The sequence below is a fragment of the Triticum aestivum genome, chromosome 4A (genome assembly GCF_018294505.1).
Source record: "Triticum aestivum cultivar Chinese Spring chromosome 4A, IWGSC CS RefSeq v2.1, whole genome shotgun sequence".
Taxonomy (NCBI): Eukaryota; Viridiplantae; Streptophyta; class Magnoliopsida; order Poales; family Poaceae; genus Triticum; species Triticum aestivum.
Genome location: NC_057803.1, coordinates 679,426,368 through 679,443,623, shown reverse-complemented (window position 1 = coordinate 679,443,623; position 17,256 = coordinate 679,426,368). Strand labels below are relative to the sequence as shown.

General features: G+C 43.0%; 1 long non-coding RNA gene across 30 annotated transcripts; it reads right to left on the bottom strand.

Moving 5' to 3' along the window:
* Nucleotides 1–830: 830 nt before the first annotated feature.
* LOC123088086 (uncharacterized) lies at nt 831–7,837 on the bottom strand. 30 transcript variants are annotated; one of them, XR_006441682.1, is made up of 10 exons: nt 7,333–7,836; nt 6,776–6,855; nt 6,683–6,689; nt 6,471–6,543; nt 6,069–6,231; nt 5,595–5,681; nt 4,748–4,891; nt 2,042–3,474; nt 1,662–1,782; nt 831–1,555 (listed from the first exon to the last, which is right to left on the bottom strand). It is a non-coding gene; the product is annotated as an uncharacterized lncRNA (long non-coding RNA). The 30 variants fall into 30 exon arrangements; XR_006441684.1 differs by having other exon boundaries at nt 2,042–2,133; nt 2,796–2,905; nt 3,402–3,474; nt 6,471–6,850; XR_006441683.1 differs by having other exon boundaries at nt 2,042–2,133; nt 2,796–2,888; nt 3,402–3,474; nt 6,471–6,850.
* Between the last annotated feature and the right edge of the window lie 9,419 nt (nt 7,838–17,256).

Genomic DNA, 17,256 nt, shown 5'->3' with positions numbered 1-17,256 from the left:
TATTTAACGACTCCTAACTATTGTAATTCCTATATACATTGAAAATTTGTTTTGTAATTCCTAACTTTTGCAGAGTTTAGCAATTTTGATTTCTTGAAATATATTCTTGTATTTTTTATTACATGTATTTGCCAGATAGATTTAGAACTTTTCTGACGCTTTGATTTTTAATATTTTCTTGAAATACTGTGTGCATGTCACATACATATTCGGGAGTATATATGTAAGTGTGATTTAAGTGCATGTGTGATTGGTATAGTACACACATATAGCATTGTGATTGTGTGCGTATTTTTTGGATATTTTAAAATGTCAACATTCATTAAGTTTTTTTAACTAGCCTGTAAATTTCTAGAAGCTCGCCTTTCTCTATTCCAAAAGTTCCGCTAAATCATTCGGTGCCCACCTATAGAATTTTAAAAATAATTTGTTCATTTATAAAAATTGATCCTTCTGACACCCCAACTGAGTCATCTGAAAATTAATGACACTGCTTTCTTTGGCTACTACTAATTAAATTACATTTTTTACTTAGTTAAGTGCTCTCCATTCTCGAGCATTTGTCCTGAAATGTCTTAAACTAGATAGGAATCGCGCCTTGGCGCAAGGTGCCTGGCTCAACGGATTGTTCAAATGTTTAAACAAAGCACTTAGTGTTGCCAAACAGAAATTAGAAAGATTGCTGGCAATGGAGTAACGCAGTACAATTGCCAAATGAGAATAAGAATAATTGCTCAAGATATATCAGCCTAATAAGTCAGAATTCCTTGCCCTTCATTGATCGGGAAGTCAATAAAAAAGGCCGTAAAATCAGATATACCAAAAGCAAGGAAAGCAAGATATTCAATAGAACAGTTAATCTGGAAGTCCATGACAAAATAGGAATATATATTTGGTTTCAAAAGTAAGCCAAGACAATGTTTCCACATAAAATAGATACTTCTCCCTTCGTCCGGGAAAAGTTGTCACCAACGCAGTTCAATTGTAATTTTGCCAAAAAGACCTTATCATTTAAAATCCCATGCTAATCTGCCCTTCTTCCTCCCCCGACGCCCACGGGCACCGCGCGCCCCAGCCTCCGTCTCCCCCCGTCACCGGCGGGCACCGTGTGCCCCAGCCGTCGTAGGGATCAGGCGGCGACGAAGTCCCACTTGCGCCGCCGCCCGCCTACCCTGCTTACCTGCGCACAAGGAGGCGAGCTTCGCAGCCGCCCGCCTGCTCCTCTCCGGCGACAACTCAACAGGCGGCGGCTCCACGACTGATGGGCGGCATCTCCTCGTCATCCTGCTCGCATACCCAGCACCGCCGCCCACCTGCGCAGCTGCCACAGAGGTGACCACTGCCGCCTACCTGCGCCGCTCGCAAGGCCTGGGCCGTCCGCTTCGGCCGCCGGCACGCTCCCTTTCGCCACTCCGGCCTCTTCTGCTGTTGCCATCTTCCTCCGCCTCTGCTGCTTCTGCTAGTGGTGGTGCAGCTCCCGATCTTCGTCCAGGCAGCCCCAATCTTCTTCTTTGTCCCCCGATGTGCTGCTGTTGAAGGTACCAGCGCCCCCGCCCTGAAATTGTTGTCATATGGACAAATTGGTGTGAGATTGTCTGGGTAGCATCATGGCAGCATCATTGTAGATCAGACTGATGTGAACTTGATAAGGATTAGAGCACCAGCGGATCATCCAGTTGGATCCTGAATCAACACATTCACGGCCTCCTCTTCACCGTCCCCTTCTTGACTGAATTACGAGCAAGCTTTCTCTGGTTGCGTAGAAAACACTCACAATTTCACCTGTACCAAGCTTCGATTGATGAGTCATCTGTGTACCTAGGCTCAATATGCATGTGTACCACAGTCTAGGAAGAATAGAACGGTGAACAAGTCATTATTAACGATAATATTACAGCAGGGTCAGCAAATTCAGGGAGACAAACTTAACAAGGGTAATTTCCATATAATTTTTTGGAACAATATTCATTTTTTATTTGAACTTGCAAAAACAAGCAACTGCTGTTTTGAACTCTTAACTACAGTAAGATCTTAGACTCACTCCTTACTAAAATATCCTCTCCCTCCTTGCTGCCTTTTTCCTTTTCTTGTGCATCCATTCAGTGTTCTACAGATCATGTTGAGCGGCACATGCTGCAACAGAGGGCCGAAGACCAAACCTTGAATTACAGAATGTTTTAACAGAACTTTAGATGTTCTACATATCATATACGACTCCCAGGTTCTAACAAAAAAAATTCAGACAACTCCTAGCAGTACATGACCTGAATTTAAAGGACCACAGTAATCCCAGAAACAGTCAACTGTTACAGACAGTTTCAGTTTACTGTTTTTCAGGTCATGGATGTGGCTCAAACTATAGAGAGAAAATCATATTTGAGTTGACCGAATACTGCCATTAGTTGTCCCAATTTGCTCCATGTTCTAAATCACAGGAATACTGGCGTTAGTTGTCCCAATCAACAGCATCACTCCACACTGTATCAGTACTCCACACATACAGATTGCATTCAGTAAGCAAACTTGTGACTAAATTCAAGCTCACCAGTCACTACTTCGCAGATTAGAACAAGCAAAAAAAAGACATGACAGTTTTAGTCAATGACCAAGTCTTAGACCATTGATAACAAAACAAAATACTTAAAGAAAAATAAGAATATGCGAAATTTAGTTCTGCTAATAGCCTCTTCAACTCTGATGCTTGCAGTCTAGAACATCTGATGCAAATCAACATACTGTGGACTAAATCAACTTGTGTACAGTAGAACCTAAGAAATATGGTCTTGTGTTCTAACCACTGAACATTGAAGTTTAAGTGAACAATTTTGCATCGACTGCTATCAACTTGAAGCTTCTTGCATCTTGATTCATGTTCTGGTTGAAACACTCTGCAGTACACTGACTTCTGAAATGAATACAGTACATGTTCTGCTTGATTGCTACTGTATCTTGATTCAATAAACTGCAGTAAACTGAATTTTTGCTCCGAATAGTGCATAATTATGCAATAAACTGCAGTAAACTACAGTAGTTTATTCCCTCTCAGAGTTAAACTGAATTTTATACATGAACTTTGAAATGAATATTGTACTCTTAAAACTTTGGATAGCTGAAAAAGCTCACATCATCTAATGTTTTGACCAAAACTCTGTCAACATTCAGTTTTGACCAAGAAACAGGGGAGCAGGTGGGAATTTGTACAGTAATGTCAAGATGCAAAATGGTGCTAGTAAATTCAGTTCTGCAAAAAACAAGAATGATGCCTACTGCAGTTTTACAAGCAAACAATGATACTTTTAGATGCCAGGCTTCTACCAATAAGTGCACACGGAAGATATATGGCTGCAAGAACACAAGCACGTGCCTCGAGAGCTGAGAATAGAAGGAGAGAAAGGGTCGACCTGTAGAGCGGTGCCGAAGACATAGCTGGACGAACCAACCAGAACCACGAGCACCCGTAGACAGTGGACCAACCTGCAGGGGAAAGAAAGCAAATCAGGGATTAGCTTGAGATAACCAGATTTGGGACGGTAAAAAACAAGTAAGCACATACAGATCGAGGACCCTCGCGCCAGGGCAGTTTTAGATGTGTTCTAAAAATAACGGTAAAAGTAGCAAACACTCTGTATTGTCATTTATCCATGGACCATCAGGAAAAAGCAACAATAGTCTCACAGGCACATTATGATAAACATAAAATGCATACATATAATTAGCATGCTGATAGTGTCAGTATCACGTGGAAAAGATCATAATCTGACATACATTATGAGTACTCAAGGATTCTCCCATATACTTCCGTGTAAGCATTAATATATCCAACCGTGGATTTTTAGTAAGCTAAATAATTTCAGAGCATTGATCTGAATCACACACCTACACACAGACTGCGGCGGTTCCGCTCATAGCATTTAGAATGTCGACATTTTTCCCTTTTAAACCATATAGAAAACACAGAGAAGCAAGTATGATTTCTCTTCTATTACTAATGCACACACCAATGTGCTTTACAATAAGCATGCATTCGTCACCTCTCGTTTTCTCTGCTCATGTACGTCTGCTAGATTATCTGGTGATAAGATGGTCTAATGCATATCTTACTGAACAACAAAGCATGTGCTTCGTCTGTGAGTCACTGTAAAATATGTGCATGCCAGCGTCTGTGTACACGTATGTGTGTGTCTGCTCAAAGATCAAGATGTGCTCGTGTGCACTGCTCATCAATTGCCATGCTATCTGAAACCAAACGCTAATTTAAATGCCAGACAATGTAGAGCAAGACCAGATCATTCCCAGATTGCACAATTATTATGTTAACAGATGTCAACCCTCATTTCATTTTTAGCTCTGATGTTCTTTGTGGCTAAATTTAGTGCAGACTGTGGTGCTCATTCCAAGATTGCACAACTATTATGATAACATATAGTATCAATCCTCTGTTATCAACCATCTAGATCTTCTTGCATCTAAACAATTGGCTATGAAGTGAGCTTGACGTTGAAAGCTATAAATATGTCCCCATGCAGGCAAAAGTGGACTGAAAACAATGCCTTGCCAGTAGCAAGCAGAACATCCACTTAAACCTCTAGTACATATTGAACAACAAAGTATTCTCGACATCAAATTCGATGGTATGATACTCCTGGGAAAAAATTTAACTTTTTTTGTGAACAAAAAAATTTAATTTCAATGCCACTACATATTTAGACAGAATGAGAATGAGTACGACCAATAAGCAGATACTTACAGGTTCCTTAAGAGCAGCAATAGAACCAGAACCTCCTGTTTTCCTCTGAAGTGGTGGCAAGTGGCAACATATTATTCCTGGTGTTTTGAGAGCCATCTTCGTTCGCATCAGTCATCTTATTTGGATCAGACAACATGTATTTATCTGCAAGTGAATTTGACACATCAAATCAGTAACCATTTCATCATCTCGTGGTTGCGCGAAGAACACAGTGTTTTATCAGCGAGATGTTGCGTGCTTGGAGGCAGAAAAGGGGGGTGGGATATACCCTAGGTACTTCAATTGCCTGAACTTTTTTTTAGCAATGAAAACAGCAGGAGAGACTCCCACTGTTATGTATTAAAGAAAAGGTGTTTTTTACAGAGTTATTTACATATTTCCATGGTAATGGAAATTTTGGGCCCTAAAAAAAGGCCAATGAAAGAAAAGGAAAACAGAGCAAACTACAACAGGGGAGGTTACAAGGAGTAGTCTAGGTGTGGAGGGAGGTAATCAAAGCCTCTAGTGTGCTTGTGTCTTCAGTCTTGTCGTGTTCACAATATAATGTATCTAATCCAAGGGTTTAAAGTAACAAAATTACTGTGACTAATTTTTAGACCCATATTTATCTGTTCTGATATAGCTGAATCAAAGTCACTGAATCAAGCGGATGCTATGAGCCGCAAGGCTAAAGAAAATATGTTGAATATGTTAAAACCATTTCTTTATCATCGCAGAAGCAAGTATTTACAGCAAATACTACGTACTGAATGAATCAGCAGTAATGAATTTGCTAGGCTGCTGCACATTGCGAGGGAAGTCTGCATAAGAATAAGATCTTGCAAAAGGTTGAGATGGTCAGGTCAACCTGAATATTACATCATCTGTGTGCTCCTCTTGTGGTATGCAGCTGCTCGTGTACTGGTCACCTCGTGGTAGCCGCTCACAAGTGCTCCTGCTAGTTGAGAGACAAATCACTAACTGAGCCTAATTAAATAGCAGAGAAACTTTTTTATGGCGGCACAAAATGTAGAACAAATCAAGTAGAAGAAGAGACGGGAAGCACAATAACTTTTAAACGGATATTAGTTCCAAACAATATTTGTGGGGCTAAAATAAATATATATAGTGTAGGCTCATGATAGATTTAATTCTTTACAAAAAAGAGTTAGAAAAGTTGTGAGTGATGATAGAATAAAGATTAACTAACTAACAACCATTGTAAGAAATCAAATTGGTGTGCAAGAGACCACTATTTAATCTTACGATCACACTCAGGAGCAAATGACTCTAAGGATCAGCAGGTGCAGGTTACACTCAGGAGAAATGACTGTAAGTTTACCTTGAAGGACAGGTCGGGTCATTTGTTGATCCGAAGGAGAATATCGAGGAAAAGCTAGTATATATAGTTCCCTAAAATTCAGTCGCCTCGCAGTGTCTTGATGCCTGTGATGTATTGGAAACTCTAGGGCAAGTTACCTAAGAATTGGTTGATAAAGAGATCCCTGTTGACAAAAATAGAGTTTTACTGTGAGAAGAAAATATAGCTTTGATAAGAGATACTACAACAAACTCTGAAGTTGATATTTTCAAGTTACAGCTTTGAGAACTTTAGAAGGTGAGAGGACATGTCCGTCAACTGTATGCTTAGTGATTATTACGACATTTCTATTGATTAATTCAAGAAAAAATTCATGTGAAGAATATAAAGAATCAAGGACAATAATATGAAAGAGGTTCTTACAGCGTCTCCAGATCAGAAATATGAGGTATCGAGTAAGGAATCCCGCTGGTAAAAGGCGTCCCCTTGCAGATTTCTGCATCACAAAAGTATCATAAAATCGGTTGGATGAAATTAGCCATGCCTGAAAGGAGAAAAACCTTAAAGCCTTAAGCTGAACCAGAATTGCTGGGAGCAAGTACGAGTTTCAGTGCAGAGCTTGTTGTCACTCATACCACTGTGCTACAGAAATGAATGAAAATTCAAATAAGTTGCACAACCACGATGGCGACCGAGAACTGGAGACTTCACGGTTGCACCCAACTCACATTTTCCTTAAGGATTCCAGGCCTAACAATAGCTGATAGCCAAGGCTGCCTCTCAACACGACCCCTGACAGGTCACTGCCCTATTGAAAAATGATTAAGCCAAACCAAAATTCCAAAGGAAGCATAGGTACACAGATATAAAACCACAACAGGTTAAAATAGAGTTCTTATTATGGCACGCGAACTGTTACTTTTGAAATCTCCAGTATGCTAGTCTAACATTTTGATGACAGCAGGCAGCTTTCAAAAGTAAGTATTAGGTAAAAAAATGGCGATCTTCAGACTAAAAACTGAAACAGATCAAACAAATCCAATTAATTGGTCACATTTATTCATAGGCATCTATCCAGAGAGATACATATTTCATTCTCAGAAAAGAGCAGATGCACATGATCATTTGCCGTTGAGTACTTTCATTGCAGCGAGTTATAAACCAAAAACACACAATCTGTTCAGGGCAATATGACTTTTAGTAACCTGATCTAATATATTCAGATGTAGCCCACAGAGAAAAAGAACAAATCGAGAAGGAGAGAGAGGGGGAGAGGTTACCGAACCTGGATGAATGGACGCAGAGCTGCCGACAGCGATCTCCTCTTCCTCCACCACCACCCTCTCTACTTCCTATTCTTCCTGCCGTTTCTCACCTGGGCGGCACAACACCGTCAGGGGAGCCCCATGGAAAGGCACGAGCAGTAGGGGAAGAGGGCATGAGGGAAGGACGTCGGAGCGCTCATGGAGGAGGGGTCTGCGCAATGGAGGACCTGGCCGAGCCACTGGAACCCGGCAACGGCGTGTTTCGTCTGGCCTCCTCGTCCTCCGGTGAAGGGAGAGCGCTAATCGGCGTGGATCCCGGTGATGGACCACCAGCGAAGAAAGCCCACCTGCTGTCGACGAGCAGGTATGGATGCGGTGGAGCTCGGCGGGGATTGGAGAGAGGCGCGGCGGCGGGGCAGGGAGGCGCGGCGGCGGGGCAGGGAGGGGAGAGGAGGCGGCGGCGAGGCGGGAGGAGCGGGGCGCAGGGGAGGAGAGGAGGCGGCGGCGAGGCGGGAGGAGCGGGGCGCGGGGGAGGAGAGGAGGCGGCGACAAGTGCGGGGGGAGGACACAGCTAGGTCACCCACGGCAGTGCCCACTTTTTATACCCCTGTACGCAGAATGACCGAAATGCCCTTGTGGGGGCGGTGGAATTACGCGCAGTGGCACAAATGCTTTTATACTATTCATTGCAATAGTGTTGCCTCTCGATCCTACGGCCCAGATCCTCCGCGAGGCAGATCGGACGGTCCAGATCGCATCCAAAAAACGATCCGACGGCAGGGATCGCGAGCGGCTGAGGAGGCTGGAGGATGACCGGCATCCTTATTTCTCGATACACAACTTAATTTACATGCCCTCACTTCTGAATCCAACGGATCTCCGATGCACATGTACATTTAGAAATTCAATTTTTTTTTGAAATATATTTTAGGATTTTTAGTACATGTATTTGCCAGATAGATTTAGAACACTTTTGACACTGAGATGCTTAATAATTTCTGAATACAACGTATGCATGTCATATACATATTTCGAACTATATATGTAAGTGTGATTTAAATACATGTGTGATTGGTATATTACACGCGTATAAGCGTTCTGATAGTGTGCATGGTAATTTTTTGATAAGAAAAAATAGTGGTGATTTTTGGATGAGAAAAAATAGTCCACATACTTACATGCATGTACGCACAACATGCTTACCTTAATGTCTCACAAATGCACGGGTAACTTCAGCGGTGCGCATTCTAGAGAAATGGTCCAGAAAAGAACTCAATTAGAATCCTCTAAATTCTACTGCATACTCAGAGATCCTACAATAGTGAAGAAGCCGCGATGCAATGCCGCATATCTATACCAAATAAAGCAACCAAGCATGAATGACCATTGATGCCCTGCAGCATGCCACCATGATCACCATGAAGCTTCCTCTGTATCCTGCTAGACGACCATGAATGCAGCATGACCATTGGCAGCATGAATATGTGATCAGTGAGCTATTAAGAAATCTAGTAATTGTCTTTTTTTAAACAAAGTCCAAAACGTTTCATGAAGGGAGCAGTATAGCCCAAGGTGTAACAGCAGTACCTTCAGAATTTTGTACTGAGTGTAGACAAAATTTCAGACGGATTAGCATCAACATATTAACACTAAATATAGCAATTCCTAGTAGAATGGATGATTCACTATACCAAATCCTAGTAAAAGTCCCTATACCATATGGCAGCAATAATATGTCCGTGTAGTTCATGTATATAAGAGAACATATATTAGAAAACATGGTTTATTGCACAAATTTCTGGATAAATATTTATTGAGAGTGAACTTAGAGGTAGGGACAAATTTTCATGAGTGCCGTTAACCAACATCCATAGGCATCTTGGATTGATGACTTTACATGTGAGTACAGTTGAAAAAACATAGATGATATACATAAGATTAAGAAAGGGGAATATTTCAAACATGATTTGTTCCATTAAGATGCCAGACGCTCCCTCTCAGCACCTTTAATCGGCAGTAAGAATAAAAAATAGCATTTAATATAAAACCTTAAGGAGAAAATATGTACAATTATCAAGAATGTCATTTGGTATATTGATCAAGAATGCAGATAAGAAGAAGATTTAAATACGGCATAAGTGCACAGCAAGAATACTCCCGTGTATGTATTGGCATATTGTTCGGCTATAATGAAAATATGATAGTGTACGCATGATGCAACAGTTCGTTCAGATACAGTTCATCTTTCAACCATGACTTGAGTCATAAATTAATAAATAAGGTTGTGCGCGGCATACAATATATTGAATTGATTTTAGATATCCGAATCTTAGATCGGTGTTAGCAAACACTTTTCCCTTAAACTTAGCAAGCAACAATAAATTTCTTATCTTGTGATTTTCTAGACTTGCAAACACGTGTGTAAGAAAATATTTGTAAGACGAACCTATAAAATCCATCTCCACAAATGTTAGAAATAGATTTAGGGAAATATATAATATTTACATATAATAAACAAAAGTTTGATTTTGTGTGTGTGTGCAAAAGAGCCGATCCGAATTAGAGTTGCTTAGAGAAAAGTATGTACAACCTAAGGAGGCAGTTATTCCATCAAGGCAAGTAGTACATGAACATGAGGTAGTTGATGTAAACAATACCATTATTAGAAATTCACGTGTATGTAAAATAATGAGTTGGACCAGAAACAATCTTCCTAATTAATGAAATTTGCTTGCATTCTTGCTAACCATTTAGTATGTCTATATAAACGGAGCATAATTTGCAATCGATTAAGCATACATAGATAGTGCAACTGAAAAGCTTGTAATGGTTTAAGGATTCTTATGTGACACGTCCGAGATTTAATATGCAAATATATATGATCTTAAAAATGCTATGCTACGGCATCTATTCAATAAAATATCGATCTAGCAAAACTAACCTGTACAGATCAAGGTGTGCTTGGACTATAAACTGATGAATTCGTCTTCCTTGTCCACTATGCAAACTATCAATTGGAAAAAGGTTTTTTTCCAACAGTAAAGAACCATAAAAGATTTCCTGATGCCAATATAATTAATACTAAAAAGTGGATCAGATTGCCTGACTGTAAACTGCGGAATATACCGGTATAGATCAAGATATGCCTTTATAAACCACTGAATTCATAAAAAAACGCAGATCTGATTGCATGATTGGAAATAGGAAAAGCGGATATCTTCACTTACCGTTGATGAGGGAGACTACTATTAGCGCCAAGGTATAGACAACAGTGGGGTTGCACATATATGAGTTGTTGTTGCCACGGATGCCCACGATCGTTGAGCATGATGCAGATTGTCAAAAGAATAGTGGAAGGAATTTCTGCACATGAAAGAAAAAGGTGCAACATATATTGCATGAAATCGACGTTGGGCTGCTGATTAGAACTTGTCCAGCCAGATTGACATAAAAACATGCATGAAGATGAATTTATCTGTTTTCTCCATGGGAAGAACGAATTGAAGAGAACAGAGAAATTGCGGAGGACATACATGAATCGCAGATGTGTTTTCTTTGTAGGCTCGAGAGAGAGATATGGGAAGGACAGCCAGGCAGAAATGCGTGTTGAAATCTTCTAGGACTCTTGCCATTTTTTAGGGAAAAAGTTACATGGTCCTTTTGTTTAGGGAAGGTCCAAGATCCTTATTTGATCCTAACGACTGATTGAAATCTTCTAAGCCTCTTGCCTTTTTATCTAGAGAAAAAGTTCCATGGTCCTCTTTTTTCTTCTGAGGAAAGTTCCACGGCCTATGTGAAATCGGAAACGTTTTTATTTTCAAAAAAAAAAAACTGATTGAAGGGAGCGGAGAGGGCCAAAGGAGAGGATGCGTTCTATATATCAAATATAGTCAACGCTCAGATTGCCTTTTTGTTTTCTTCCCCCGGAGCTATGCCGTACTCCCCCGCGTCGTCCTCCCCCTAGGGCGACTCGGGCGGCCAGAAACCTAGCCGCCGCCGCCGCAAACTCCCTCCTCCTCTCCCTCCGCCGCCGCCGAAAGACGCCGCCGGGCTAACCCCGGGGGCCGACGGCGGTGGCGGGGGATCTCCTTCCTCTCTCGCGCGTCTCCGAGATGGGGCGGACCCCAAGGCGTGTGGTGGCGCGACCGATCTGGGATTTGTGGCGCGACAGATGGCTGCAGGCGGCGGGAGGCCGGCCCGTCCTCGGACAGCGACGGCTTGGCGCGGCGGAGGCCATGGCTGCGGGCGCTGCGAATGGCCCTTCGGGCGGCGGCGGCGGCTGCGGTCGGCAGCGGCCGGCTTGGCTGCGGTGGCGTGCATGCTGCCTTCAGATCGGCGACAGCGGCATGGAGGGCCTGGTGGTTTCGTCAGGGGCACCTCCGATCAGATCTGTTCTGACCGGTGTAGCCGGCGGTGGTGGTCATCTCTTCTGTCAGAGGTGGTCGGCCTGAGGCTGGGTGTTCGGATCTTGGGATCCGTCATTTGGCACCAGCTGCGAGTCGGGAAGACGTAGTTGCCGGTGAAAACCGAGCCGACGGCGGCGATGGCGGCGTTCCACGTCGTTACCTTGATGAAGGCATCGTCATGTGACTACCGTCGACCCACTCATATTGCTCCGGGGGAAACCCTAGGATCTGATGTTCCAGACCGGACGATGACTGCACTGTGGTGTCGTTTTTCTCTTGGGAGCATCGTTTTATGGAGCAGCGCTGGAAGTCAGAGGCAGGAGGTAGAGCGGCTCCGTCTTGCACGGAGCTTCGGTGGAGATGTCAAGTCATGCCTGACCGACAGGTGCTACGCTTGGTCATTCCTGGTCGGCAGGTGCTACGCACGACAGATCCTCCAAGGGCTTCAAGATGTGTCGGCTGGTGGTACTTGGCAGCATGGCGCTGAGGTGTATCAATGGCGACCGCGACGTGTTTAGCTGTTTGCACGCAGGAAGGAGGTGCCGTTGGGCGCTGTGGTGGCGTCAACGATAGCTGGACCGAGCAAGGTTGATGCATCGGTACAGTTCTGAAGATGGAGCGGTGGCAGTTGACGGCGGCGGCCTCTGAGAGCACGCTGGACCAGTGTGTGCCCCAGACCCGGCAAGTGGCTAGGTTGGGGTCTCAGGTCTTAGATGTTAGGCTTGGTTGTGGCGATGTCTGTTTGGTATTAGGCCCAGGCTATCTGCGCCCCTTCATCAACTGGTTAGGTGTAGCGACAGTTTGTTGCTTAGACGGCGGCTTTAGTCTTACTGTTGTACGACTTTATAAGGTTTTGTGAAAATAATTAATAAAGTGACCATATACATCGCCCAGATGCAGAGACCGAAGGTCATCCTTCTTTTCTAAAAAAAGGAAAAGGAGAGTCCTTGTGCGCTAGGCATAGGATAACACTTTTTTAGGACACACCTCATGTTTCTTATTCAAGAAAAGCTGAAGGAGTCCTAGTGAAGGATGACTCATTAACGTGGGATAGGGGAGCACGCGCATCCAGGCTTCCATCCAACGGCCACACATGCATTATATATTAGATGGACGGTCTATTTAAGCTGAAGGAGTCCTTGTGGAGGATGACTCATTAACGTGGGATAGGGGAGCACGCATCCAGGCTTCCATCCAACGGCCACACATGCATTATATATTAGATGGACGGTCTATTTTCTTTAATTTCACCATTTAACGTGGTGTCTCGTATGGGGCCTTCAATTACTAAATATAAGATCGTGGATATTTAAGGAATTCATACTAACAACATTGCAATCATGCTCATCATTCAAAGATTTAGTGCCAAACATTTTAATGCATTCTTCTTATAACACTTTGGCACAATTTTTCTTCCTATCATACTCATGAAAGATATTAAAAAGATGAAGCATATGAGACAAACTCAATTCCATTTTTTGGTAGTTTTCTTCTATCCCTCAGAAACTGTCTCGCGTCTTATCCATGTGCGCGGTTGAGGAAATTGGACTTCGTATTCTTCCTGGGTATGGCTCGGCTGGAATCTACAATCTACACCTCTCCAAACACAATATCTTGAGTACCTGGAGAAGTTCTCTTTGTCTTTGAGCTTTTATTCCGCATAAACTAAACTAGTGATAAAACAAGAAACTAAAAGATTCGAATGCAAGATCTAAAGATATACCTTCAAGCACTCACCTCCCCGGCAACGGCGCCAGAAAAGAGCTTGATGTCTACTATGCAACCTTCTTCTTGTAGACGTTGTTGGGCTTCCAAGTGCAGAGGTTTGTAGGACAGTACAAAATTTCCCTCAAGTGGATGACCTAAGGTTTATCAATCCGTAGGAGGCGTAGGATGAAGATGGTCTCTCTCAAGCAACCCTGCAACAAAATAACAAAGAGTCTCTTGTGTCCCCAACACACCCAATACAATGGTAAATTGTATAGGTGCACTAGTTCGGCGAAGAGATGGTGATACAAGTGCAATATGGATGGTAGATATAGGTTTTTGTAATCTGAAAAATATAAAAACAGCAAGGTAACAAGTGGTAAAAGTGAGCGTAAACGGTATTGCAATGATAGGAAACAAGGCCTAGGGTTCATACTTTCACTAGTGCAAGTTCTCTCAACAATTATAACATAATTGGATCATATAATTATCCCTCAACATGCAACAAAGAGTCACTCCAAAGTCACTAATAGCGGAGAACAAACGAAGAGATTATGGTAGGGTACGAAATCACCTCAAAGTTATTCTTTCCAATCAATCCGTTGGGCTATTCCTAAAAGTGTCACAAACAACCCTAGAGTTCATACTATAATAACACCTTAAGACACAAATCAACCAAACCCTAATGTCACCTAGATACTCCAATGTCACATCAAGTATCCATGGGTATGATTATACGATATGCATCACACAATCTCAGATTCATCTATTCAACCAACACATAGAACCTCAAAGAGTGCCCCAAAATTTCTACCGGAGAATCACGACGAAAACGTGTGCCAACCCTTATGCATAGGTTCATGGGCGGAACCCACAAGTTGATCACCAAAACATACATCAAGTGAATCATGTAATATCCCATTGTCACCACAGATACGCACGGCAAGACATACATCAAGTGTTCTCAAGTCATTAAAGACTCAATCCGACAAGATTACTTCAAAGGGAAAACTCCATCCATTACAAGAGAGTAGAGGGGGAGAAGCAACATAAGATCCAACTATAATAGCAAAGCTCGCGATACATCAAGATCGTGCTAAATCAAGAACACGAGAGAGAGAGAGAGAGAGATCAAACACATAGCTACTGGTACATACCCTCAGCCCTGAGGGTGAACTACTCCCTCCTTGTCATGGAGAGCGTCGGGATGATGAAGATGCCACCGGTGAGGGATCCCCCCTCCGGCAGGGTGCCGAAACAGGGTCCCGATTGGTTTTTCGTGGCTCTGGAGGTTTGCAGCGGCGGAACTCCCGATCTATTCTCGTCTTCGGAAGTTTTAGGGTACGTGGGTATATATGGGTGAAAGAAGTACGTCGGTGGACCTCCGAGCTGTCCACGAGGCAGGGGGGCGCGCCCTAGAGGGATGGGCGCGCCCCTGCCCTCGTGGGCAGCCTGGGACTCCCCTGGTGAGCTTCCAATACTCCATGGTCTTCTTCTGGTCCAAAAATAAGTTCCGTGGAGTTTCAGGTCAATTGGACTCCGTTTGATATTCCTTTTCTTCGAAACACTGAAATAGGCAAAAAACAGCAATTCTGGGCTGGGCCTCCGGTTAATAGGTTAGTCCCAAAAAAATATAAAAGTGGATAATAAAGCCCAATATTGTCCAAACAGTAGATAATATAGCATGGAGCAATCAAAAATTATAGATACGTTGGAGACGTATCAGCGGCCCCGCGCGGGCCCCTCGTCGGTGACCGCGGCTCTGTCCGCCTCGGCAGCGGCGATCATCACACACAGGCGCGGGACGGCGCGGGGTCTAGCCGCACCCCTCCACCTGAGCCGGCGTAGGAACCAGAGTCCGCGTTGCTGGCCGAGTACAGGCGGCTGGCGGCGGAGGCGGCGACCCGGAGGACATGTCGGGCTACCTGACGGTGATCCGGGAGTCAGAGAACGTCCCGATGCCGCCGCCCCTCGTCCAGGCGTACATGCAGGTCGCCCCGGTCTCTGTCCACCCAGAGGACCCGCCGGACTTCCCCGGCTACCACGCCGCGGTGGCCAACTCGATGGTTGCGCCGGCCGCGCCGGTGGTGCCCCTGGACGACGACAGCAGCAATAACGACATCGACGACGGCGACGGCCTCTACGACGAGGCGGACTTCGGCGGCGTCGAGGACGAGTAGTTTAGTTTAGGTTAATTTCGAAATAACATTTAGTAATGTTTAATTATTTTCGTAATGTTTTTTTAGTTTAGTTGAGTTAAATTTCTATTATTATGTAAAATATTTACGAAAACTATCATGTAATATCGAGTGTGTTTGAATGCATGGTTTTAAAATATTGTTTACAAATTGAGTGTTTGAATTCAAACTATTATTTAAAATTGTTATATTGTATAAAATTATTGTAAAAAAGAAAAAAAACAGAAAAAGTTAAACTTGAAGTGCATAAAAAGTATGGAAATTAGGAAAGAAAAAAAAATAGACAAATAAATAATATTAGCAAAAAAGAATGAAAATAAATTTTAAAAACAGAAATGAGTTAACCTTTGAATGCAAAAAAAACTATGAAAATTAGGAAAGGAAATAAAAAACGAAACAAAGGTGGAAAATAAAAAATACTACAAAAAAGAATGAAAATAAAAAAATAGTATTAAACTTCGAACACATACCATTATTTGAAATTGTTCTCTTGTAAAAAAATAAAAATTACAATAGAACTAAACTTGAATTGAAAAAAAATATAAATTCGAAAAGTAAATAAAAATGAAACAATAAAAAAATTACATAATATTAGCAAAAACAAAAAAAATTGTTTTTAAAAAAAGACTGCCGGCCCGGAGCCGAGCGAGGCATACTAAAGGCCCACGGGCCCAAACATACGGGGTAGGGCGGGGCGTGCTATTATTTTTGTTTTTATGGGAGTACGGCGGGGTACGGCGGGGCGTGCTATTTAAGCCGGTGCGGGCGTGCTTCGGCGGGCAAGGTGGGACTAAATTTAGCCTCGCCTCCCACGGTGCTGCGAGGACCGTCGAGGTGGGCCGATTCCGGTGGGCTGAGTGGGTCGCGCGGAAGGCGCTCGCACGAGCAGTCCAGGGCGCAAGGGCGGTGTCCGATATGGTGGAGGCGCATTTTTTAGTCCCAACTCGCCCGCGGAAGGACGCCCCGACCGGCTTAAATTGGCGGATTCATGCACCCTGACAGATAAGATAGTTAGTAATAATGTGATTTGACTTTGCACTACCCGAGCAGCTGTGCCGCAGCTGCCCGGATAATGTTACACTGTCCGGGCAGCAGCGAGAGTGCTGCTAGAGCATTGTAAACTCAGATCATATCATTACTATCTATCTTACTTTTGATATTTTTGATAGTTTAACACTTTACGCAAGTTTATTTTATTTATACCTAAAATTTTGTAATATTTGTCACACCTGATTTAAATGACATTTTTAGTACCTGAACAGTTTTCGGAGAACGAGGTCAATTTTCTTAAAAATTTCAGAATGGCCTGAAATTTTGCATGTGAGTTAGTATGCGCACTCCCACACGGAATCCAAAAATTGATCGTCTGTCGATACCAAGAGCACGTTGCGTCACGTCTGGTCAGCGTTATAGGTGTTTTGACCGAAAAAATTATAGAAAATTCATAAAGTGGCAAGAAGCCACGAAACTTGTCATGCATCCTAGTCATGATGGTACAACACTATGGAAAAAATTTGGGTTCGTTTGAACGATGTCGAAAAAAACTCTTTTTCGGACAGGGCCTTTGCTCCTACCCGAACGGTCTACGCAGAACGAGGTCAATTTTTTGACATCTTCAGAATGGCCTGAAATT